Raw genomic sequence first — 15447 nt, 5'->3', positions numbered from 1 at the left:
GCTAATGCTCATTTGGATTAGTCATCAATCTTGAAGGAAAGGTTGCTAGCCAGCCAAAAAAAACACAAAACACAAAAACCAAAAAAGCGAGCGCACGACTGCAGAGACTGACATCGGGAGGGCCCTTCCACATTTCATGGGACTCAATCTGCGGCCAGATGAACCCTACATGGAGGCAAAATCCTCAGTGTGAATATTTACCTCTCCTCCTTCAAGCCTCCCCCTCAACACCCTCCCCAGCCTGAGTGAGCTCACAGACATTCTTTTGGCACTTAATGATCCTTACCTTCAATTATGATTATTTATTCACACCTTCCCCTGGGAGACTTAACCCCTCGAGGGCAGAACCTTCCCGATATTACGTAGAGCATTCTCTCCTCTTCCCTCCTATCACCTAGCTGGTACCACCTCACACAGAGTCCAAGGTGTGGTTAGTATTTATTCGTTCAGTAAATATCTGCGAATGCCTCCTATGTGCCAGCCACTGCTTTCACTAAGTATTTGTTGAATTAGTGTGATACGTACTATTTATACAGGTCTGTTGGGATGCCCATGTTGGAAAGGTGGCAGCAGCGGGCCTACGCCTCTTGTACACTGCGATGAGCTGGAATAAGAGGGAAAAAAAACACCTAAAAAAGTGAAGCAACATCAGACCCACCTTCCACGCAACTTATCTATAGAACTGAGGAAACACAACCACACAGATAATGCAGTTATCAGATACGATGATTTTTTTTTTTTTTTTGAGCAAGAGTTATTGGCAGACTACGAAACTTGTCAAAGGAAATGACAAGCTTCCTGGTAGAGTAAATGACCTTCAAAAAAGATGACCTTTTTAAACTTAATAATATCACTTGTGAACCATCTTTATGGCAGAAAGTAGGGAGAAGGATTTTGACATTTGTCATTCGAGTCACTAGAAGATATAACCAGTCACCTCCACACCTTTTGTTACTGTGATCGCCGTATGGTGCCGTCTTTAATTATGATTAGGAAGACCATATAATTTATCTACAAGCCAGGATATTCCTGAATCCTGAAGGGGAGCTATCAGGGACGGCTGGGTGGCTCAGTCAGTTGAGTGTCCGACTTCCCTGATCCCACACAGTTCTTGAGTTTGAGCCCCACATCGGGCTCTGTGCTGACGGCTCGGAGCCTGGAGCCTGCTTCGGATTCTGTGTCTCCCTCTCTCTCTGCCCCTCCCCCACTCATTCTCTCTCTCCTCTCTCTCTCTCAAAAATAAATAATAAACATTTTTAAAAGTTTAACAAAAATAGCTCTAAAGGGGAGCTATAAAATTGGGTCATGGGGTCCCTGTAATTATGAAGAAAAGTCAAGTGTTAATGATTTTGCCATAGAATTTAACTTGATGTTTTTCACAATGTTTTCAAATTCATTTGCCTTAGTCATTACTGGGGAGTTAAATCTAAAATTCTGAAAGTCAAGCAAGATTTTGTAAAATTTCATCCCACTGAGTCAACCCACTGACTGTACTCAGTACATAAATACATCATGGCTAAAGAGGAAGGCCATGCTAAGATCTCTAACCCAGAAGAGCAATTAACTATCTAAATGAATTAGCGTTCTGTTTACATTTCAAGTCCTGAAGGCTAATTACTATTTAAATAAGGCCTTCTACTTTAATTACAGCTGTTAGCATGTGAAAGTTTTTGGGAGACTGCCTTCCTGTCTGAAATGCAAACTTGAAGACAATCAAAGTCACTAATGGCACATAACAAAGGCAGAATTTTAGGTAAATAGCCTTGGAAACTGAAGTGTGTACAAAAAGATCATTTATAAATTTGCCAAGTTTTCTTCTCTGCCAGCTATAATCCGTAGCTATGCTATCACACTGTAAACGCATGCACGGTACCAAAATGCATAGCATTGCTATAGCATTGCACAGCATAGCTATGCTGTCCTCTTCAGAAGCAGAATTACTCACTTGGGCCTTGATGTCTATGGCCAGTTCATGACAGGTAACAAGTACCTGAGTAAATCCTTTTCTAAACTGAATTGAATTTGTAGAACTGATAACTAAAACCCAAGTCTCGCTTTCTCTTCCAGCTCCTTCGTTTTTCTGACTTTGGGTCTGCTTGCACATGGAGGTCATTTAATTGACCAATGAAACATTTATTCAGTACTTGGAGGGCACTAAACTAGGCACAAGGAAGAATCAGAAACAGATGCCAGAAATATTTACAGATCAAAGTCATCACACAGGGCAACTGGGTGGCTCAGTCAGTTAAGCGTCTGACTCTTGGTTTCAGCTCAGGTCATGATCTCAGGGTTTCTGGGTTCAAGCCCCACATGGGGCTCTGTGCTGACAGTGCAGAGCCTGCTTGGGACTTTCTGTCTCCCTCTCTCTCTGCCCCTCCCCTGCTCACGCTGTCTCTGTCTCTCTCAAAATAAATAAATAAACTTAAAAAAAAAAAAAAGGCATCATGTGATTTTCTAAGGGGGGGTAGATTTGTCCAGTAGTTTTATCAAAGGAAAGTATGCTGCTAGACCCAGACAAGAAAGTTTTAAGGGCCGATATGATACTAACATTTTGAGCTAGTCCATATTTTATTATTTTCTTTTTTTAATGTTTGTTTATTTATTTTGAGAGAAAGAGAAAGACTGGGGGAAAGGTAAAGAGAGAATCCCCAGCAGGCTCCATGCTGTTCACACAGAGACTAACATGGGCCTCAATCCCACAAACCTGGGATCGTGACCTGAGCCAAAATCAAGAGCCAGTCGCTCAGCCGACTCAGCCACTGAGGCACCCCCATATTTTATTAATTTCTTAATTTGAGAACTAAGGCTGGAACTCTTTGGATTAGTGGTTATCACTACAATTTAGTTGATAAACAAGGAAGTAGCAAAAATAAGGAAGCTTTTAAACAGTTTATTAATCTGGCAAGACCCAGTCTCCTTCCCCAGTCCAAAACACTGTTTCTAAAGAATGAAAGAAAAAAATAAATAAATAACACAAGCTACTCCAAAAATGCAGCTTTATCTTACCATCAGAGGTCCTCTTAATTATTGTTTTCTTCCCATCCCATTGCCTTTACTATTTGCAGAACATTCCAAATTATTCAGTGTTTCCTTCGCAAATAATTGTCTCATGAATGTCTCTTGGGTTATCTTTTATTTGAGCGATCCCATATAATTCTGCAAAATGCCGCCTGGGAAATATCCTGCATTTAGAGCTAAGCATTCTTATCTATGACATAACCTCACTGCAAAGTCATCAGTTAACTAAATTATCCAGGCTGTTGATGATCTTGTCTTTCGTTCAACTCCATTTGGTCTGAGTTCTTCGCACCACGGTAATGTAGTTATTTTCCTGAATACCCAGGCTCCCCATCAGATAATTCAGGTAGCAAAGTCCTCAAACTTTTGTGTGTGTGTGTGTGTTTTTTTTAAGTCTCACGAGTGCTGCCCTACTTATTCGAATTCTTTTGATCATTCAGTTAGGTTAATTAAGTCATCCCACAGTAGGAAAGCTGATATTTGGCTTTCTTTTACTGAACCCTATCTGTTAACTCAGAGATCAATGTCAATTGGATAAATGTTCAAAACCCTCACCTATCTTAAATCAGACTTGGAGGTGTTGACTACACTTTTCTAACACAAAAGAGAAACAGTGACACCATTAAATCCTATTTTCCAGGATTTATGGCTGTTATTTTTGAAGAGCTGTTACATGAAGCAATATCCACAAAAGAGTTGAGCTTCCTTACCCACAAGGGCTAAAGCCACAGCTAACAAAGCAGTATGCTATAGACAAAGAAGGAACCATCCTTTCTGCATTTCCCCCACGGATTTATGCTCCTTTTCATTCCCACTATCAGATTGCAGAGTGTCCAAAAAGAACAGAATGCCATTGGCAACGTGTTCTTATAGTTTCATTTTAACTTTGTGGGACTCATAATCTCTGAACAAGTACACAGAATACCAAGAGTTTCAGACTCTGATTTTTGTTTCAAATATAAACTCCATGTTGATAATGATAGACCAAAGTTTGGGGTAAAAAAAAAAAAAAAGATTAACATAAGTCATTTTGAACCTAAAAATAAAACTCTAATTGAATTAGGCCAAGTCAACTTTTAACGTGAGAAAGAAAACACAGGTTTGAATATCATAAACACACTAACCCAAAATTTTACAAAATTTTTAAGGTGCTAACAAAAACATAAAAATAACTGTCCATTTAGTATTTTGTATTTTTCTAATTTTAGTTTGGCCTAACAAAAGTATTTATAATGACATTTCAAATCAAATAGAAATACATATCCAAATGCTCCAGACTATAATTCAGCAACTTTAATGAAGTTGGAGTTCAGTGTAAAAGATGTTTGTTCTTTCATTAGGTAGCTGCAATTGCATGCAGAGGAGGGCAATTTCTTTTTCTTCAAGTTTTAACCTACCAAGGGCATTTAAATTCCACATTCGCTACTAATCAACACAACCAGATTTTCACTAACAGCACATTCATTCCTCCTATTTGGATCCTATTTGGACCCTTCATCCTTTGAGCCTATAACAGGACCCTATTCTTGAATTTTCTACAACTGGCCCCTTGTATTTGGAAATACTATAATCATTTGGGATGGGGGAAAGGTGGAAAGAAAAAGAACACAGCAGAAAAGGAGGAAGTGCTTCAGTCTACTTCAACATCAAAAGGCAAAGGATGAAAATTAATACCAATCAGTGTTTTCCTGTAGGAGTCAAATGATTCGACAGGATTTTAAGAACACTCCCAAAGACCTAATTGAACAGGAAAACTCACACTTGCTGCCAAAAAGTCAGCAAAATGGTTGTTCAAACCCACAACCAGCTCCCAAGTGATAATAACAGGAATTGTTTTATAGCATGCACTGCACTCCCAGATCAAACCTCTTTTTTCCATTTGAGCTCCATGTAAGTTTTTCTTTCAGTTACAGAGGAATGAGGTTAAATTCGTTCCCTTTCGGGGCGCCTGGGTGGCTCAGTCGGTTAAGCATCCGACTTCAGCTCAGGTCATGATCTCACAGTTGGTGGGTTCGAGTCTCGTGTCAGACTCTGTGCTGACATCAGAGCCTGGAGCCTGCTTCAGGTTCTGTGTCTCCCTCACTCTCTGCCCCTCTGCCTCTCTCTGTGTCTGTCTCTCTCTCAAAAATAAAGACTGTAAAAAAATTTAAAATTCATTCCTTGTCTACTTTTTCTTCTTTCACCTGAGCTTTGTCCCAGAGAAACAGCTGTGGGGTCAGGGGAGAACAGATTCCAAGAGCTGGAGCATCCTCTGTTTAGAGGCCAACAGAGAGAGAGCCCTTTGGTGGTTAAACTTGCGATACGGGCTCTGGAGTCCCAGGAAATCCCCACTGCTGGGCAGAACCAAACAAAGGAGGTAACTTGAACAACCCCAGAGGGAACCTGCAGGCTCCACTTCCGTCCCACTCCATGTAACGTCCCCTGTGGATGCCACACAGTGGTCAGTCACAGGAGGTCAGACACGGACAGTGGTCAGTCACAGGAGGTCAGACACGGGAAGCTGGGAATCAGAATGACTCCGATGCTGGCCTCACCAGCCAGGACGCAGGCAACACAAAGAGGCCAGGTTCGCCTTCTGTATTGCCTCCTCTTCCAAGGGCCTACTCCTCTCCCTTTGTGCCCATGTTTCGTGGTTCAATAATTTCATCCCTCCAAGATGCTGACCTAAGAAGAACGTCCTTTTCTCAGAGACTTCACCTTTTGAAGGGAAACTCTGTGAGGTCCCAACTAACTTTATTATCTGAATCTCTTAACGAGTCTAAAGCCAGCCGTGTAACCTTGAGCAAGGCAGCCTCTTTGGGTCTATATGTGGAAGATTTAGGTCTAAAGGAACTTTAAGAATCCTTCTAGCTTCGGGGTGCCTGGGTGGCTCAGTCAGTTAAATGTCTGACTCTTTTTTTTTTTAAGTTTACTTATTTTTTGGGGGGGGGGGGTGAGAGAGAGAGGGAGAGAGAATCCAAAGCAAGACTCTGCACTATCAGCACAGAACCCAATGTGGGGCTTGAACCCACGAACTGTGAGATCATGACCTGAGCCAAAACCAAGAGTCCAACGCCCAACCAACTGAGCCACCCAGGTGCCCCCAGTTAAGCATCTGACTCTTGATTTTGGCCCAGGTCATGATCCCACCTTCCCTGAGATCAAGCCCCACATCGAGCTCTGTGCACTAGACAGCACAGAGCCTGTTGGGATTCTCTCCCCCCACCCTCTGCTCCTCCTCTGCTTGTGCTCACTCTCCCTCTCTCAAAATAAATAAATAAATAAATTTTTTAAAAGAATCCTTTTAGCTTCAAATTTCTCTGTTTTTTAATAGTGAGGTATCGGTTGTTGGGGCCAGATGAGGGGGAAGGCAGTTTTCCACCAGGGACCTGACTGACTTCTTCTAAGTCTGGAGGGCTGGCCACGGCTGTATAAATTCACCTGGTGACACTGGTTCCGAAAACAGGAAACAGAATAGGGCTGAGAGGAGATGAAGGAGGAGACTCAGGATTCTGCATATTATTTACAGATTTTACCACAGAATGAACATAAGCAATTTGTCGGAAGCTCTCAATAATGTAATGATAGCCGATCATACTTTGGTTGCCAAACTGAGGGTTTCACTTCTGCCAGTATTAAAATAAACTAAGTAAAAACATTAAATGCACAGAGAACGGGGCGCCTGGGTGGCTCAGTCGGTTGAGCGTCAGACTTTGGCTCAAGTCATGATCTCGCAGTTTGTGAGTTCAAGCCCCATGTCGGGCTCTGTGCTGACATCTCATCTCCAGCCCTCTTCACGTTGGTTTCCTCCCGTTTGGGAGGTCTTACAGGCAAACAGTGTTCACATTTTCATTTCACTAGATTTTTTTTTTTTAACAATTTATATTTTATTTAGTTCTGTGGGTTTTTCCATTTTTTTTTTCTTCAGGTGAAAACATATCCACCAGATGACTTCTAATTAAGTTACTATTTTTATAAAGAGTGAAACCCTAAAGTTCAAGAAGGAAAAAAAAATATGTACAGCAATGTTTTAATACTAGCTCATACCCCTTCACCAAATTGTGATTCACCAAATCGTTTCATCTCTCTGGAGTCAGAGACCAGAAAGAAGCAAGCCATCTATGAAGGCTCACACAGCTCTATGTCATCATAAATTTAACCACTGCAGCACTGCCTAACATTGTTTAAAAATCAACATAAATACATCTGAGGTTTGCCTCCTACCCAGAAGAATTCCCAGATCCAAGCATGGCTTTAATCATGATTTTTTTTTTCATTCCACACTTGCTGTGTAAAATATTATGTCTTTCTAAGACAATGAGCTTCCGTCCTCCTCAGTCGGTGTCTCTGTACAACTAGAAAGTCTGAGATATTCAAGGCACTAAACTCCTCCACCAGTGCAATGAGAGAAAAAGTGTCTCTCCTACTCCCCCTTTTCTCTTTAACATCTGACTCCATGACCAGCTTCTTCTATTTAGGGTTGGATCTAGGAGTAGAAATGAAATCTCCATATAATGGACAAGGTCTGAAATCTGATCATCTTTTATATGATTTCTTTTCTTATTTCTTCTTCTGATAGCACTTGTCTCTCTGCAGTTATTTGTTGTAAAACTGGGAACAATTCAAAGAATGGCGTTATCTTCAGTTACTAATTAATCCACTAAGAAACTTAAAAGCATTCCCTTCTGGGAAAAGGGGGTCCTAAATAGTCGACAAGAGTCCTTTATCTTCAAAAGTACAGAGGCTAAATCATTGTCAATCTCCAGTAGAGCTGCCATACTTTTTAAGGACTCCATAAAGGCTTCCCATGGAAGGCTGCCCAAAGGGAAAGTCCAGTCACAGAGAAAAGTTGAGCTTGATGAATTCCAAATTGGCCGTTTCAGTCTTTAAGAGGAACTGTCATCAAATACGGGCCACAAAGGGGAGCCTCTCATGTGTTGCAGTCAATTATGCAAATATTATAGACAAGTAGCCAAAAAATTATTCTTTTCTTTTGCCTTCATTTCTCTGCATGTTATTTATATCCTCTGAACAAGGACACACAATTTCTCACCAGGTTTTGGAACTAAAGTCTAGCTGACCACAGTTTTAAATGTTTATCCCATTGTACAGCATTTATGAACAGACAAGCCTAAGGGTGCCACACAGGAGCTTTGTTTCTATAGGCAAAGGATGTCCCATCAAAAGTAACTTCTTTGAGAACCAGAGGGGATTTTATTTTAACCCTGGGTCATGAAAGTCCAGTCTTCAGTCATTCAGATAAATCATGTTCAATACAAATATGAAGTAATAATAAGTGACCTTAAATCCATCAGCTAATCCCATAACTGAAAAAAGAAACCTCCAATGTTTTCACTAGTGGAACCCTAAACAGGATTGACACATAGTAACAAAACAACCAAAATAGTAAGAAAAAAATTAAGCTCAAGAAACCTACTTTTTAATGATTCTCTGTCCAAAAATAATAACAAGGGGCGTCTGGGTGGCGCAGTCGGTTAAGCGTCCGACTTCAGCCAGGTCACGATCTCACGGTCCGTGAGTTCGAGCCCCGCGTCGGGCTCTGGGCTGACGGCTCGGAGCCTGGAGCCTGTTTCCGATTCTGTGTCTCCCTCTCTCTCTGCCCCTCCCCCGTTCATGCTCTGTCTCTCTCTGTCCCAAAAATAAATAAAAACGTTGAAAAAAAAACCAAAAAAACAAAAATAATAACAATTAAAAAATGGCTATAAGGCATAATACACTAGCATAATATACTTATACTGTATATAAAACAAGGCAAAATTAATTTTGAAATATCTCTGAAACATACCATTTAATCTGTTCTTAAATGTATCAGAGTAAAAAAAATTATAAGACTAATTACGGAAGGTTTTTTTAAAAATTTTATTTATTTATTTTAAGAGAGAGAGAGAGAGAGAGACAGCACAAGTGGGGGAGGGGCAGAGAGAGAGAGAGAGAGAGAGAGAGAGACAGAGAATCCCAAGCAGGTTCCACACTGCCTCAATTTCTTCAATGTATGGATCATTTGAGGAATCTGTCATAATCTCTATCAGATAAAGAGTGGAGGGTAAAAAAAAACACAAAAGACCTTTTTGAAGTATGTCATCACTAGGAAACTCCACTTCAGTGAAGTGGCTAAATGGTAATAATATTTATAGTAAAGGTGGGATAACTTTTCTAATGCTAAGGTAATTTTATGACCTAGTGTATCTGTGAAATCTATTTGTTGACAAAAGGAAAAGACTAGAGATAAAATTCTATAATCTCTCCATGCAGTGCCTACCAAAGAACAAGTATGACAAGAGTTCTACAGAAAAACAAGCCAAAAAAAAAAGGAAGAAAGAAAGAGAGAGAGAAAGAAAGAAAGAAAAGCAAGGAAAAATCAAAACAATAACCAAACACACACACACACACACACACACACACACACACACACACACACCCTCCCCAGAATCTAGTGTGGGAGAATGGATATGATTAACTCTATTGATAACTTGAAAATGCTGAGAGACTGTAACATGAGTACAATGTGGTCAGCCTTCTAAGGGCCAAAATAAATAACATAGTGCTCATTTTCAACACTTGCGAAGCTGTTGCTTTCCTGTGTGTACTACACAGCCAGATAGGTCCCTTGGTTTTCCTTCAGCAGCTTTCCTATTGGCATCTAAAGACCTGTCTAATTAACATTATTTTCTCCCTGTGCCCAACTAAATCCTTCTCCACTAAACTGGCTCTTCATTCAAGTTATACGTTTCTTCTGTGCCCTTCCGTGGCAGTCACTGTGTCATTTCACTTTCTTTGTGCTCACTGGACATAAGAGGAATGCTTAGGGACTAACTATGGTGCGTTTTAACCGTTCAGATCCAAGATAGCTTAAAAAAAAAAAATCTATGATTATGTTGTTACCAATTCAACAAGGAGTTGAGTATCTACCACCAGCCCCCACTGTTCTAGGTCACATAAAGAAAATGATGTTTTTAAAAATTAGATAATGTTTTCTGGGGCACCTGGATGGGTCAGTCAGTTAAGCATCCAACTCTTGATTTCGGTTCAGGTCACGATCTCATGGTTCATGAGATAGAGCCCGGCGTTGGGCTCTGCGCTGATATCATGGAGCCTACTGGGGGCTCTCTCTCTCTCTCTGCCCCTCCCCTGCTGGCATGTGCTCTCTCTCTCTCTCTGCCCCTCCCCTGCTGGCATGTGCTCTCTCTCTCTCTCTCTCTCAAATAAAGAAACTTTAAAAATGTTAAATAAATAAAATAAAAAGTAGATGTTTTCTAAAAGATATATAACCCATCCCCCAAAATGTCACAGCAGTAGACAAGATCACCACACTAGCCATGTGTTAGGCACTTGGGGGAAAAGTATAATAATTCAACCTCCGGGCTGAGTTGTGTCACAGAGATGGAAATCAGATTTCAGTGAAATCAGAAATAGGCAGACATGTCAGCAGGAGAAAAGTTTAATGCCAGTTCTTGTATGGGCTGTGTGAGCTACAGCCAAATTGGCTTACATCTGTCCTGAAAGAAAAAAAAAACCCTAGAAAATAAAAAGGGAAAAAGAATGAACAGAAAAAAAGTGATAATGAATAAATAAATCAGAGACACAAAGCTTGACTTAATAATGGAATTCCACTTTTCATAGAAAAATGATACTTGATGCTTTATGAGTTATTAGTTCCTTGGGAAAGAATTAGGATTATTGAAATATCTTCAATGCAATCTTACAAAAGAACAAAGCTAGAGGCATCAGCCTCCCTGATCTCAAACTATACCCCTATAGTCATCAAAACAGTATGGTATTGGCATTAAAACAAATACATCGACAGGGCACCTGGGTGGTTCAGTCGGTTAAGTGTCGGATTTTGGCTAAGGTCATGATCTCACAGTTTGTGGGTTCGAGCATCGCAAGGGGCTCTGTGCTGACAGCTCAGAGCCTGGAGCCTACTTCAGATTCTATGTCTCCCTCTTTTTCTGTCCCCCCCCCCCAACTCACACTCTGTCTGTCTCTCTCTCTCAAAAATAAACATTAATAAAAAATTTTTTAATAAAAAAATAAAATAAAAACAAATGCATCGATCAGTGAAACAGAATAAAGAGCCCAGAAAATAAACCCATGCAATAGGTCAATTATGACAAAGGAGTCAAGAATACACAGTGAGGAAGACATCAATAAATGATGTTGGGAAAACTGGACAGCAGCATGCAAAAGAATGAAGCTAGACCACTATCTTACACCACATACAAAAATTAATTCCAAATGGATTAAATACTTGAATGCAAGACCTGAAATCACAAAACTCCTAGAAAAAAACATTGGCAGTAAGCTCGTTGGTACTGGGCTTGACAATGATTTTTTTGGATCTGACGTCAAAAGCAAAGGCAACAAAAGCAATATAAATAAGTGGGACTACATCAAACTAAAAATCTTCTGCACAGCAAAGGAAACCATCAGCAAAATGAAAAGGCAACCTACTGAATGGGAGAAAATCTTTGCACATCATGTATCTGATAAAGGGCTAACATCCAAAATACATAAAGAACTCATATGACTTAATAGCAAAAAGGAAACAATCCAATTTAAAAATGAGCAGAGGAGCTAAATAGGCATATTTCCAAAGAAAGCATACAGATGGCCAATAGGTACAGGAAAAGATGCTCACATCACTAACCATCAGGGAAATGCAAATCAAAACCACAATGAAATATCTCCTCACACCTGTTAGAAAGGCTATTATCAACAAAACAAGAAATAAGTATTAGCAAGGATGTAGAGAATAGGAAATCTTTGTGCACTGTTGGTAGGAATGTGAACTGGTGCAGCCACTACGGAAAACTCTATGGAGGTTCCTCAAAAAATGAAAAATAAGGGCTCCTGGGGGCTCAGTTAGTCGTCCAACTTCGACTCAGGTCATGATCTCATAGTCCGTGAGTTTGAGCCCCGCATCAGGCTCTATGCTGACAGCCCAGAGCCTGAAGCCTGCTTCGGATTCTGTGTCTCCCTCTGTTTCTGCCCTTACCCCACTCACACTCTGTGTCTCTCTCAAAAATAAATAAACATTGAAAAAAAATTTTTGAACTAAAAATAGAACTACCATATCATCCAGCAATTCTACTTCTCGGCATTTGTCTAAAAAACATGGAAACACTAATTCAAAAGGATACATGCACCCTCATTTTCATTGCAGCATCACTTATAATAGACAAGATATACAACCTAAGTGTCCACCAACGGATGAATGAAGAAAATGTCACACACACACACACACACACACACACACACAGGAATATTATTCAGCCATTAAAAAGAATGAAATCTTGCCATCTGCAGGAATATGAATGGACCTTGAGGGCATTATGCTAAGTGAAATAAACATAAGTTAAAGAGGAGCACTTGGGTGGCTCAGTTGGTTAAGTGGCTGACTCAATCGTGGCCCTGGTCATGATCTCACAGTTTGTGAGTTCGAGCCCTGCATCGGGCTCTGCACTGACAGTGCAGAGCCTGCTTGGGATTCTGTCTCTCTCTCTCTCTCTCTCTGCCCCTTCCCTGCTTGCACTCTATCTCTCTCAAATTAAATAAACTTAAAAAAAATAAGTCAAAGAGAGAAAAACAAATACTATGAGATCTCACTTACATGTGGAATTAAAAAAACAAGTTCATAAATACAAAGAACAGACTGGTGATTGCCAGAGGTAGGGGTGAGGGGTGGATGAAAGAGGAGAGGGAGGTCAAAAGATACACAAAAGGTACAAATTTCCAGTTATAAAATAAATAAGTTCTGGGAATATAATGTGCAGCATGGTGACCATAGTTAATAATACCATATTGTATATTTGAAAGTTGCTAAGAGAGTAAATTAAAAGTTCTCATCACAGAAAAACGTTTTGTAATTATGTATGATGACAGATGTTCACTAGACATCATGATGATCATTTTGCAATATATACAAATACTGAATCATTATTTTGTATACCTGAAGCTAATATAATGTCAATTATACCTCCATTTAAAAAAAAAGAGGGGCGTCTGGGGGTGGCTCAGTTGGTTAAGCATCTGACTCTTGATCTCAGCTCAAGTCTTGATCTCATAGTTGTGAGTTCAAGCCCCATGTTGGGCTCTGTGCTGGGCATGAAGCCTACTCAAAAGGAAAAGAAAAGAGAAAAAAAAGAAAAAAGGAAAAGAAACATTGAATGATCTTATGTTAGAAGTATCAGGGAGGAGATTGAGGGACATATTTGTGACCAGAGTGATTACTTGGATGGACCAGTCAAGCAACAATCATATTTCTCCCTTGATCAATTATTTTGGAAATTTAAATAAGCCTAGTACAAATAGTTCTCAAATAATCATAATATTGGTGACAGGGCATGAAAATCATGGTCAAAATAAAGCAAGATGATAAAATGCAGCATCACATATAATCAGAACTTTTTGCCTCCTAATCTCCCTTCCTCACCCCATGAGTGCTGCCATTCTCTCTTCTGAGGGTCCACATCCCCCACAGCATTGTGCCAGGCCCTGTGTTGGCCTGGGCATACAGCAGCCAACTAAACAGATAAAATAAATGAAATACACAAGGGAAAAATACATATGTATGACAATTCAATATTAGTATCTTTTAATGGAATTTTTTAATGATGGGGAAAGTCTTTGATATTGACCTATGTATTTACCCTTTCCTCAGAATTCTCCTTCCTAACAAGCCAGGGAACTGGATCATGTCCCAACTCTTTTCAGTCATGGATTAAGGGCTGCTCCCAGGGGAGTGTTATTCTCGGTACAGAGCAGGCTACTTGAGCCAGAGAAAACCTTCAGGCAAAGGGATGTAGATGCTGATAGTAGGTCATGGGTCCAGCTTGCTCTGAAATGGTAAGGCTGAGAGAAAAGGGTGGAGCAGACTTTGCTATAGTTTATAATTATATGTGCTACATTATAGGATACATTACTACCAGCTAGGCCCCTAGGGCTCTCCTCTGGCTGTGGGCCTCCCTATAGAGGAAGGTGTCCATGGAGCTAAGAGGACATGGCCATCTGGAGCCCATGGAACCCCCTCTAGACCATGCTCCATGGAATCCCAGAATTCCTGTCTGGTAAGGGTAGAATTGTGTCCCCTAACTAAAAATGCACTGGAGTCCTAACCCCCAGTACCTCAGAATATGACCTTAGGGACAAAGTCTTTATATAGATAAACAAATTGAAATGATATCATTAGAGTGGGCCCTACTCCAATATGACCAGTATCCTTATAGAAAGGAAAATCTGGACAGAGGCAGACACAGGTAGAAGGAAGATGATGTGAAGAGATATAAGGAGGAGATAAACATCTATAAGCCAAAAGGAGAGGCCTCATAGTCCTCAGAAGGAACGACCCCATAGAGATCTTGATTTGGACTTCTAGCCGCCAGAACTATGAGGCAGTAAATTTGTGCTGTTTAAGCCACACTGTTGTGGTACTTTGTTATGGCAGTCCTTAGTATAGGAAACAAATGCGCTGCCCACACAGCCCCAAGTCTGTGGTCAGTGCCTGTGCAGGGCTCTCAAGTCCATCCACCCACATGTGAACAGGCCACCAGCGTGCCCTCCCTAGTTCTAAGGGGTAGCAATTTGAAGGGTAGGTGTAGACAAAGCTTGAGTACTCACATGCTTGCATGAAAGGCCTTCAAGTATGAGATGGGGCTAGGAGTGAGAGAGAAGTGGGTTAAGTCAGGGGCCATGGCAAACTCTCCAAGACCACACTGTGCCACAATGGAATTCTGAGGAGTCAAGGACTTCTATATTCAAATCTGGTCTCCAAATGATATTTTGGTGTTGGAGAGGTATTTAACCTTTAAAATAAAACAGCTACCGGAAACCACTCTCAACAAAAGTGAAGGATAGTGAGTTTCTGTAAGAAAAAAACAATGAAACCACCCAAGAAATAGAATTTTGCCAGCTCCCCCAGATGCCCCTTCTTTGTGCCATACCCTAATCATAGCTACCCGCCTTCCAAAAGTAAGCACTATCTTGGGGCGCCTGGGTGGCGCAGTCGGTTAAGCGTCTGACTTCAGCCAGGTCACGATCTCACGGTCCGTGAGTTCGAGCCCCGCGTCAGGCTCTGGGCTGATGGCTCAGAGCCTGGAGCCTGTTTCCGATTCTGTGTCTCCCTCTCTCTCTGCCCCTCCCCCGTTCATGCTCTGTCTCTCTCTGTCCCAAAAATAAATAAACGTTGAAAAAAAAAAAAACAAACAACAAAAGTAAGCACTATCTTGACTTGTAGAATAATCATTTCCTTCATTGGCTTTATCACCCAAGCATTCATCCCTAGATACTATAGTTTGGTCTTGTCCATTTTTTTTTTAACCTGGTAAATCTTTTAATCTACAAACTACTTTTCTCTGCTTTCTATTTCTTTTCCTTACAATGTGTCTGTTCAACATTCCAGCTCATCTGACATGGAGTTTCCCACAGTCTCAA

Source organism: Herpailurus yagouaroundi, unplaced genomic scaffold (assembly GCF_014898765.1).
Source record: "Herpailurus yagouaroundi ecotype Mexico unplaced genomic scaffold, PumYag 198, whole genome shotgun sequence".
Taxonomy (NCBI): Eukaryota; Metazoa; Chordata; class Mammalia; order Carnivora; family Felidae; genus Herpailurus; species Herpailurus yagouaroundi.
Note: the sequence above shows the minus strand (reverse complement) of the source record.